The 9723-nt window shown below is 45.5% G+C and overlaps 1 long non-coding RNA gene across 2 annotated transcripts; it reads right to left on the bottom strand.

Annotated features, from left to right (window-relative positions):
• Nucleotides 1-1837: 1837 nt before the first annotated feature.
• On the bottom strand, nt 1838-9521 carry LOC128850334 (uncharacterized). Of its 2 annotated transcripts, none has more exons than XR_008447648.1 (6): nt 8542-9521; nt 4899-5177; nt 4581-4803; nt 4133-4212; nt 2731-2847; nt 1838-2112 (listed from the first exon to the last, which is right to left on the bottom strand). It is a non-coding gene; the product is annotated as an uncharacterized LOC128850334 (long non-coding RNA). The 2 variants fall into 2 exon arrangements; XR_008447649.1 differs by having other exon boundaries at nt 4581-4769.
• Between the last annotated feature and the right edge of the window lie 202 nt (nt 9522-9723).

Here is a 9723-nt window from a genome sequence, read left to right as displayed (position 1 = left end):
GCCAAGCCACTCTCCATAATATTTGAAAAGTCATGGCAGAGAGGAGAAGTCCCTGGTGATGGGAAGAAGCATAACATTGTGCCCATTTTTAAAAAAGGTAGAAAAGATGACCCTGAGAACTACCAACCTGTCAGCCTCACCTCTGTGCCTGGGAAGATCATGGAACAGATCCTCCTAGAAGCTATGTTAAAGCACACGGAGGACAGGGAGGTGAATAATGGCAGCCAGCATGGCTTCACCAGGGGCAAGTCCTGTATGACCAACTTCGTGGCTTTCTATGATGGGGTAACCGCAGCAGTGGACACGGGTAAACCAACAGATGTGATCTATCTGGACTTCTGTAAAGCCTTTGACAGAGTCCCCCACAACAGCCTTCTCTCTAAATTGGAGAGATATGGATTTGAGGGGTGGATGATAAGGTGAACAAGAAACTGGTTGTATGGTCATATTCAGAGAGTAGTGGTCAATGGCTCAAAGTCCAGATGGAGATCCATGACGAGTGGTGTCCCTCAGGGGTCTGTACTGGGACTGGTGCTGTTCAATCTCTTTATCAATGATATTGACAGCGAGATTGAGTGCACTCTCAGCAAGTTTGCAGATGATACCAAGCTGAGTGGTGTAGTTGCCACACCAGAAGGACAGGATGTCATCCAGAGGGACCTGAACTGGCTGGAGAAATGGGCATGTGAGGACCTCATGAGGTTCAACAAGGCCAAGTGTAAGGTCCTGCACCTGGGTCGGGGCAATCCCCATTTTCATTACATGATGGGGGATGGTGTGATTGAGAGCAGCCCTGCAGAGAATGACTTGGGGGTGCTGGTCCATGAGAAGCTTGACATGAGCCGGCAATGTGTGCTTGCAACCTAGAAGGCCAAATGTGTCCTGGACTGCATCAAAAGAAGTGTGGCCAGCAGGTCGAGAGAAGTGGTTCTGCCCCTCTATTCCTCTCTTGTGAGATCTCATCTGGAAGACTGTGTCCAGTTCTGGAATCCTCAATGTAAGAAGGATATGGAGCTATTGGAACGGGTCCAGAGGAGGGCTACAAAGATGATCAGAGGGCTGGAGCACCATCCCTATGAGGACAGGCTGAGAGAGTTGGGCTTGTTCAGCCTGGAGAAGAGAAGGCTCAGAGGAGATCTTATAGCGAACTTCCAGTACCTGAAGGGCCTACATGAACGCTGAAGAGGGGCTATTCATAAGGGCTTGTGGAGATAGGACCAGGGGGAACGAGTATAAACTGGAGAGGGGCAGATTTAGACTAGACATTAGGAAGCATTTCTTCACTATGAGAGTGGTGAGGCACTGGAACTTGTCACCCATCCCTGGAGGTGTTCAGGGCCAGGTTGGATGGGGCCTTGGACAGCCTGATTTTGTGGGATGTCCCTGCCTATGGCAGGGGGGTTGGAACTGGATGATCTTTAAGGTCCCTTCCAACCCAAACTATTCTATGATTCTATGATAGTTATGCATTCTGTACACTTTAGCCAGGCAAGTAATTTCAAAGAATATATCGATGTTAGTATGCTCAAATCCTAGAACTAGTGTTACTTGGGCAACCATTTATATCAAACTAATACTAATCTGCTAAAACCTTATGCCAAGCTCCTGTAAAATGAAGAACTGCATTCCTACTTGTATCACAGCAAGTTCATGTTTTCAGACTCTCATTAGATGTTTTTCAGCTGAACTGGAAATTTCCCACAGGAAAAGAATCCCCAAAATCTTTGAATACCAGCCAGTTATCAACTCGTAGGATTAATTGCTTTCTTGTGAAGCAGGCTTTGATGGGAACAAATTTGCTGACGCATCCAGGAGACATCATTACACTGATCTTTTATTAACTTAAATAATAAGCAAATGCTACTTTTCCAGATGTGTAGCACAAGTAAACATTTCTATGTAGTGCTCTTATGTCCCACCCCTGGTTCTTCTTAGTAGAACAGAAGTATATGGTGAAAACATATCAACCCCTTCACAAAGCACAGTGCATAGCCCTGGAGAAGTGCCCTCTGAACAGCTTATGTTTAGTGCCAGATGTTTGTCAGAAAGATGCTCTGCCCACATCCATATTTCAACGCTGCAGTAGAAATACCATGGGATTTCAAGTGGCTCCTGTTGAGAAAAGATTACAGTTTTTAGCTGCCTGACAACTTCAAGTTTTCAAAAACTCTGAATCAGGGTGGGAAAATGATGAGATTACTTCTAAATAACAAGTTTCAGGATCTTTTTCCATGTTATCAGTGATTAGTTTTTTTAATCTTGAGCCTTTGAGTCACTCATAATTTAATATTTCCAAGCCTTTCCCTTCCCTTTTCTTCCAGAATGATTAAAAACACCCTCAAAAATAAAATTAAAAAAAAAAAACTGGGCACATCTCCCACTCTGGCAGAGGTTCCAAGCACTTTTTACCAGCATAATGAAATAATCAGGAATGGGCATTGCTGTCTTAAGCTCATCCTGAGCACTGCTACAAACACGAAAGGGCAACTTGCTTTTTGGAAAGAAATTTTTTTTAAACTTAATTCTGATATAGACACAGATCGTCATTCTCCAGACAGACCAGGCAATTACTCCCGTTGACTACTCTGATTTAAACACACATAATTGACAATATCCTGATTTTAGTGAGCCAGCTCACAGTAACCAAGTACAAAACACAACACAGAATAACATGACATTGAAGGAAAAAGTTCTATGATACAAACACGAGTCCCACAATCGGGTACTTACAGTGATCTTTTTGCAGGCAGGTTTATTCTTCCCTTCCCAAGTGAATAAAGAATGGGATTCATACACTTGGCCTTAACTCCATCACCTGTAGTTCTTCCACCACTCGCTGAAGGAGTGCTGGTGGGAGATAGGAAAGGAGACACTTGGTGATTTTTTAAACCCTGTACTACATATCCGTCTGTACAGAGAGGCCCATGCAGGCTTACAGTGCCTTAACCAATTTGTCTTTAGACGGGACTGGAAAGCTAGACAGTGGCATTCTGTCTTTGGGAGATTCTGGGCTGTGCTCTGTTTGTCCTGTTATCACAGCTAAACAGGACATTACCCACATCTGAGCAATCATTACAGAATGAACCAGAGACCTTTTCTTGAAATAGATGCATCAAGACATCCCCCTAAAGCAACACTGTGAAATTTTGACTAGCAAAAGGGGTTGCAAAGCATAAAAGGATGTTATCAGAAAGGGAGGGGAGAGGAATACTTGCATGAATAGTGGACATGATATATCAGAATTAATCCTTTGCTCCTCTTTCTCTGACACCCAGTAATAGCAGCCTCTACCATCAACCTTGCACTGTGTTATTTGTGATCAAAATGCAGGCTTTGTAATACAGAAACTCAACAGTCAGAATTTCAAATTGGGCTTCACAGAGCAAGCGAGGGAAAACTGTCGCTAAAGATACCATCTTGTGGTAGTAAGAGGCACAGACCGGCAGAGCCAGAAGACTCAAATTGTGGGAAGCAAGCATCAGTCCTACCAAACAGCTGGTCATAAACTCCTTCCTTTCCAAGCGAAGAATCCCACTGAGAAGTACTAGGCTCAGATTTCACTTTGCCCAGTGTGTCCTAGGCCTGGAGCTGCAGGGCGGGGACACACATAGGAAAAAAATCACACCAGTCATCCCACCCAGCAGTTGCTCCATGATGTTCCTTGTTCCAAACTCCTTCCCTTGTGAAAGAGTGACAAGATCAAGATGTGGACCTGGTCCTAATACTGGGATGTCACCTGGATCTGCCCTGTGGCCAGTTTCCAGCTGCCTTTTCACTAGAGTAGGAAGCTTTGCCCTCAGCATCTCTGCCACCAGCAGCCTCAGCCCACATTTCAGGGCACAGCACATCTTGCCCACTCCCTGCAGGCTAAGTCCAAGCACAGAGACACTAACAGTACAGAGCCTAAGTTGACGAGAGGCTCTTCAAATGCATGCAGTATGGAAAAGGCCTCAGTGATTTCTCAACACTTGTCCAGCACCAGCGAACCCACACAGGTGAGAAGCCCTGTGTATGTTCCCAGTGTGAAAAGTGCTTCAAACAGAGCTTTCGCACTGGCACCAGTGAGCCCACACAGAAGAAAAAGCCCTTTATATGTGCTGTGTGGGGGAAGTGCTTCCAAAACAAGGCACACCTCAAGCAGCGCTGTAAGCTTCACCAGAACGAGATAGGAGGACAGAATTTTCCTTAGGTTTGTGAGCATCAGTGCCTTGCCTGTAAAAAAATTAAAATAAATTATAAATTCTATGTTGCGATTGAAAGAAGGAAGAAACTACCAAGGGGAGGACACAGCTCTGTCACAGTGTAGATTGCTGATGAATTAGGAACGGGGTGTCAGGGCAGGGACAAAAGTGGGAATAAGCTTCCTGTCAGCAGGAGTGCCTTGTCATGTGATTGAAGTAAGGGATGTGGTAACAAGAAATAGGCAGTTCAACAAAGGAGGGATTTGGCACTTAGAAATCTGTTTGCTGGGAGCAAGGCCCTTGGAGAGATGTAAAGATCTCGCTGTGTCACCGAGAAGGCAAAATTGACAAAATAGGCCTCAGCAATGTGAGCCTGCATTTGGGAAATGAGTCACTTACTGAGAAAGAAAAGTTGTCCTTTATTCTCTCTGGTAGCATATTTTAGGAGCTCTGTTAAACGTGGGCAAAGATGTCTCACTTTTCTGGTGTGTATTGCAGTATTTCAGCTCTTTGGTCTTGTCCCAGTTTAGTGCTTTTAGTCAGAGGCTAAACAATAGGCAGCCACTCCCTCATCCAGTTCCCCAGCACCTGGAGAAAGAGAATCAGAGAAGGAAAGGAAGCCCTGTAGGTTGAAACAGAAACAGTTTTAATAAAACAATCAAACCTAATCTTAATACAAATAATATATAAAATATAGAAAACAAATACTCAGAATACCCCTGAATAGTAGCCATGGAATGCATACTCCTAGCAATGGCCAATGCAAAGAGCACAGCAGTTCCAGTGGCTGCAGGTGTCACAGCTGTCACAGAAAGACCAGGAAATGTGGCAGTTGAACTTGGAGGACCAGGATCGTCAGGACCAAGAGACCATGTTAGGAGGGCAGAATACAAAAAGGAAGAGAGCGTTCCCAGAAAACTTCTTGATTTATAGTGAAGTCAATCTTGAGGAAGTTGCTGGGCTGCTGGAAGTTGCTGAAGTCAGTTCTCCATTAATCTGTGAAAAGAATCACAAGCAGTATCATGTAGCAATTAGCATCATGCAGTTCAAATTATTGGCTGTTCTCACCCAGAATCAAATCTCCTCAAGGTACACACTGGACAGCATCCTTCTCTCTAAATTGGAGACAGGTAGATTTGATGGGTGGACTATGTTTGTTGGATAAGGAATTGGTTGGATGGTCACATTCAGAGAGTGGTGGTCAACAGCTTGATGTTCAAATGGAGATTGGTGACAAGTGGTTTCCCTCAGGGATCTGTACTGGGACTATTGCTGTTTAATACCTTCATCAATGATTTAGACAGCAAGATCGAGTGCATCCTCAGCAAGGTAGCAGATGACACCAAGCTGAGTGGTGCTGTTGTAGCACCAGAAAGACATAATATCATCCAGAGAGACCTGGACAAACTGGAGAAGTGGGCCTGTGGGAAACACGTGAGATTCAACAAGGCCAAGTGCAAGGTCCTACACCTGGATCGGGGCAATCCCCAGTTTCAATACAGGATGGGAGATGATGTGATTGAGAGCAGCCCTGCAGAGAATGACTTGGGGGTGCTGGTTGATGAGAAGCTTGACATGAGCTGGCAATGTGTGCTCGCAGCTCAGAAGGCCAAATGTGTCCAGGGCTGTATCAAAGTGTGGCCAGCAGGGCAAGGAAGGGGATTCTGGCCCTCTATTCCTCTCTTGTGAGATCTCATCTGGAAGACTGTGTCCAGTTCTGGAATCCTCAACATAAGAAGGATATGGAGCTATTGAAATGGGTCCAGAGGAGGGCTAAAGGGATGATCAGAGGGCTGGAGCACCTCCCATATGAGGACCGGCTGAGAGAATTGGACTTGTTCAGCCTACAGAAGAGAAGGCTTCAGGGATACCTTGTAGCAGCCTTCCCATACCTGGAGGGGTCCTACATGAAAGCTGGGGAGGGACTTCCTGCAAGGGCATGGAGTGATGGAACTAAGGTGAATGGTTTTAAATTGGAGGAGGAAAGACTTAGATTTGACATTAGAAAGAAATCTTCACAATGAGGGTGGTTAGGCACTGGCATGGATTGCCCAGAGAAGTTGTGGCTGTCCATCCCTGGAGGTGTTCAGGGCCAGGTTGGATGGGGTCTTGGGCAGCCTGGTCTGGTGGGAGGTGTCCCTGCCCATGGCAGGGGGGGTTGGAACTGAATGATCTTTAAGGTCCCTTCCAACCCAAACCATTCTATGATTCTATGATTGTGTTACTTCCCCATCCTACTGCATCACCCACCAGGTACACCTAGGTCCTTGAGCAAAAGCAATCCCATGGATGGTTTGTCTTTGCTCAAGGAAGGAATAACTCAGACTGTCTTCCCCAGCATATTCCTTATATACATCACAGGGACTTTTCCCCCTTGTACAATACAGAAAAGTCCTGATTGAGCAGGGCCAGCTTGATTGATAGATCCTCTAGTGTTAACTAACCAAGTGGCTTTTGCCAGATATTTATCTCAAGTTTTAAAAGTCTCACCACCCATTGTTTTCAAGATAGTTTTTAACAGTCCATTGTATTGTTCAGTTTTCCCAGAGGCTTGTGCATGATGGAGGATGTGACATATCATGATCTTTAGCCCAGACGTCTATGAGATTGCTTCAGAAATGAGTCCTGTTATCTGACTTGGTTCTTTCTGGTGTGCCATGTCACCACAAGACTTGTTTTACAAGCCCCAAGATAGTGTTACAGATGGTGGCACAGGGCATGGAATATGTTTCCAGCCACCTGGTAGTTGTGTCCACCATTTCAAGCACGTTGTTTGCATGGGTGCGTTCAAGGGAGTGTGGTGTAATCTGTCTGCCAGACCTCCCCATATATACATTTCAGCTACCATCCTCCTTACCACAGAGGCTTTAACATTTGGCCTTCTTAATTGTGGTGTGTGTTTCACATTCGTAGATAACCTGTGCAATAGTGTCCATGGCTAACTCCACCCCTCAATCACAAGGCCATCTATATGTTGCATCTTTTCCTTGATAACCTGAGGTGTCATGGGCTCACCAAGCTAAAACTGGTTCATGTCTATATTGCCAGTCCATATCTCATATTCCTGCATTTGGTTAGCCAAGCCACCCACCACTGGCATCTCTTAATCTTCTGCCAAATCCAATATTACCAAAGAGTGGGCAAATGATGGTGGTGCACCCTCTATGAACTTCTGCAATACTGATCAGGTACATCGTACTCCATCTAGATCTTTATGTGTCTGCTGCTTGCTCAGGTCACTATAAATCATCTCCCACATAGATAATTCCCTCGGGTACTTGATAGCTTTCTCCACAGTGATCCACTTACTTGGGCAGCATGTGATATAGCCACTAAGGCTGAGGTCTTGTGCCTCTATTCCGAGCACCTTGTCAATGTCCCTTTCTCTTAGCCAGGGCTCCCAACTGCCTGAATTCTCTACCTTTTAAGTCCACACTATTGGACTTGATAACTCCTGTTATCCCAGCATTGGAGCAGTGAGGTGAGATGTTGCTCACTCGCATGACAGCCAAAATCTTTTCGTATATCTCACAGCCCAATCATGGATAGTGATTGGGTACTTTGGTTCTTGGTCTTCCATCTGTGATGTTGTTGGTTCACCTTCAGACCTATTTTTTTCTGTATCTCTTCTGCACAGGGGTGACTGATGCTGGCACAAGTTGGTTGTTAAGTTTATCTGTTGCCGAGGTTTCTGTAGCTGCGGAGCATATTGTCTGGGTTTCACAGACTCACAGAATCATGAAGTGGTTTGAGTTGGAAAGGGCATTAAAGATCATCTAGTTTCAAACCCCCTGCCATGGGCAGGGACACCTCCCACTCAATCGGGTTGCTTATAGCCTCAACCAGCCTGGCCTTGAACACCTACAGGAATGGGGCATCCATGACTTCTCTGGGCACCCTGGACCAGGGCCTCACCAACCTCATAGGAAAAAAAATTCTTCCCAATATCTTATCTCAATCTCCCCTCTTTCACCTTAAAACTGTTACCCCTCATACTATTCCTGCAATTCCTGATAAAGAGCCCCCACAACTTTCCTGTAGACCCCTTTAAGTACTGAAAAGCCACTATAAGGTCTCCTCAAAGCCTTCTCTTCTCCAGGCTGAGCTACACCAACTCCCTGAGCAGTCGTGGTGCCTGTTCCAGAAGTCTCTGCAGCTACAATGTCCAGCTACAGCTGTGGTAGTGGATGAGGTGGCTGCGGTTCTCACCGTGAGTGTTGGAATAGCCACACAGTACCTACCTTCGTCCCGATGTTTTACCCTAAGCAAGACCAAGACCTGTGACACATTCAGGAGATATAAACATACCAGTCGTAACATTCCAAAGATATCTAAAATTCTCAAAAGCTGTTGGAATTACCCTGGAGGAGGAGGGGAAGCTGTGAAAAGATATTTCCCCAAGAGCTCGTCTTCTGGAAGTAAAACAAACGGTGTAATTACAAATAACGTCCACTAGACGGCTCCCCAGGTACGCAGATGAAGCTACCGCTGCTGTCACGGCTGAACTCCGCCTGCTATCCTTGCAATCAATTATTTTAAGTACTATAAACTAATTGTAAGCAAAAGAGCGATATCTTTAACCCAATGCCCAGAGGTGACAAACTGCGTATGAACTATAACAAACAGCAAGTAAGACGCTAAGGTGCACAACTCTGAAAAAAGCTCTAAAAACACATGAAATGAAAGTATTGTGCCCAGCGACAACAAAACCAGCATCATGAGTGCTGTCTGTTTCTGTTTCAGCCCTTCGAGACCCTCCCATTAAAAATCTAAACAGAGCTGTAGTCTCTTCCTGCTGGAATGCCGTGTGATGATTGGGCTCAGAAGGCAGCAGGTCATAAGGAGGGCACTGCAAAAGTATATCCTGTGCCCTGTCTTGTTCCATACATTTATCAGCCACTTGCAGGAGGCAAGGGAGTGCACTCTTGGCCCATCTGTGGACAAACGGGGAGAAACAGCTGACAAGCTTGAAGGCAAGGCTGCCTTTCAGAGGTACGACTTGGACTGGAAGAAAGGGCCAGCGGAAACCTTATGAAATTCACCAGGAACAAGTACAAAGCCGTGTACCCAGACTGAGGTTGACTGTCTGGGGGAAGCTCTGCTGAAAAAGGTCTGGAATTCTTGGTAGACAACAAGCTAGATGTGAGGAACAGTGTGTTTCAGCAGCAAAGACTATGGGACAGTAGCCTGAGCTAAGTTTAAAGGAAGGTAGCCAGTAAGTAGATTGAAGGTAGTGATTGTCCCCCTCTCCTCAGCAACTGTTTGGTGCCTGTAATATAATGAAGAGGAACAGAATGGGCACAAAGGGGACATGAGAACAAAAATGCATGAGAGGAGGGGAAGGGGAAAGGAAGAGGGTGTCTGTAGAGGGGAATAAATGGAAATAATAGTGTGCATGAAGGGAAGTGAAGAGGAAAGTGTCCATGGAAGGCAATGGAGGGGAAGAAAGCATGGAGACACGAAGTGTAATGTCTCAGCTGCACGTATAGGTGGGATGTGAAAGGACCATTTGATGATCTAGTAGAGCCTAAAGCAGCGGCAC

This window comes from Cuculus canorus, chromosome 1, assembly GCF_017976375.1.
Source record: "Cuculus canorus isolate bCucCan1 chromosome 1, bCucCan1.pri, whole genome shotgun sequence".
NCBI lineage: Eukaryota > Metazoa > Chordata > Aves > Cuculiformes > Cuculidae > Cuculus > Cuculus canorus.
This window is presented reverse-complemented; position numbering and strand designations above follow the sequence as displayed.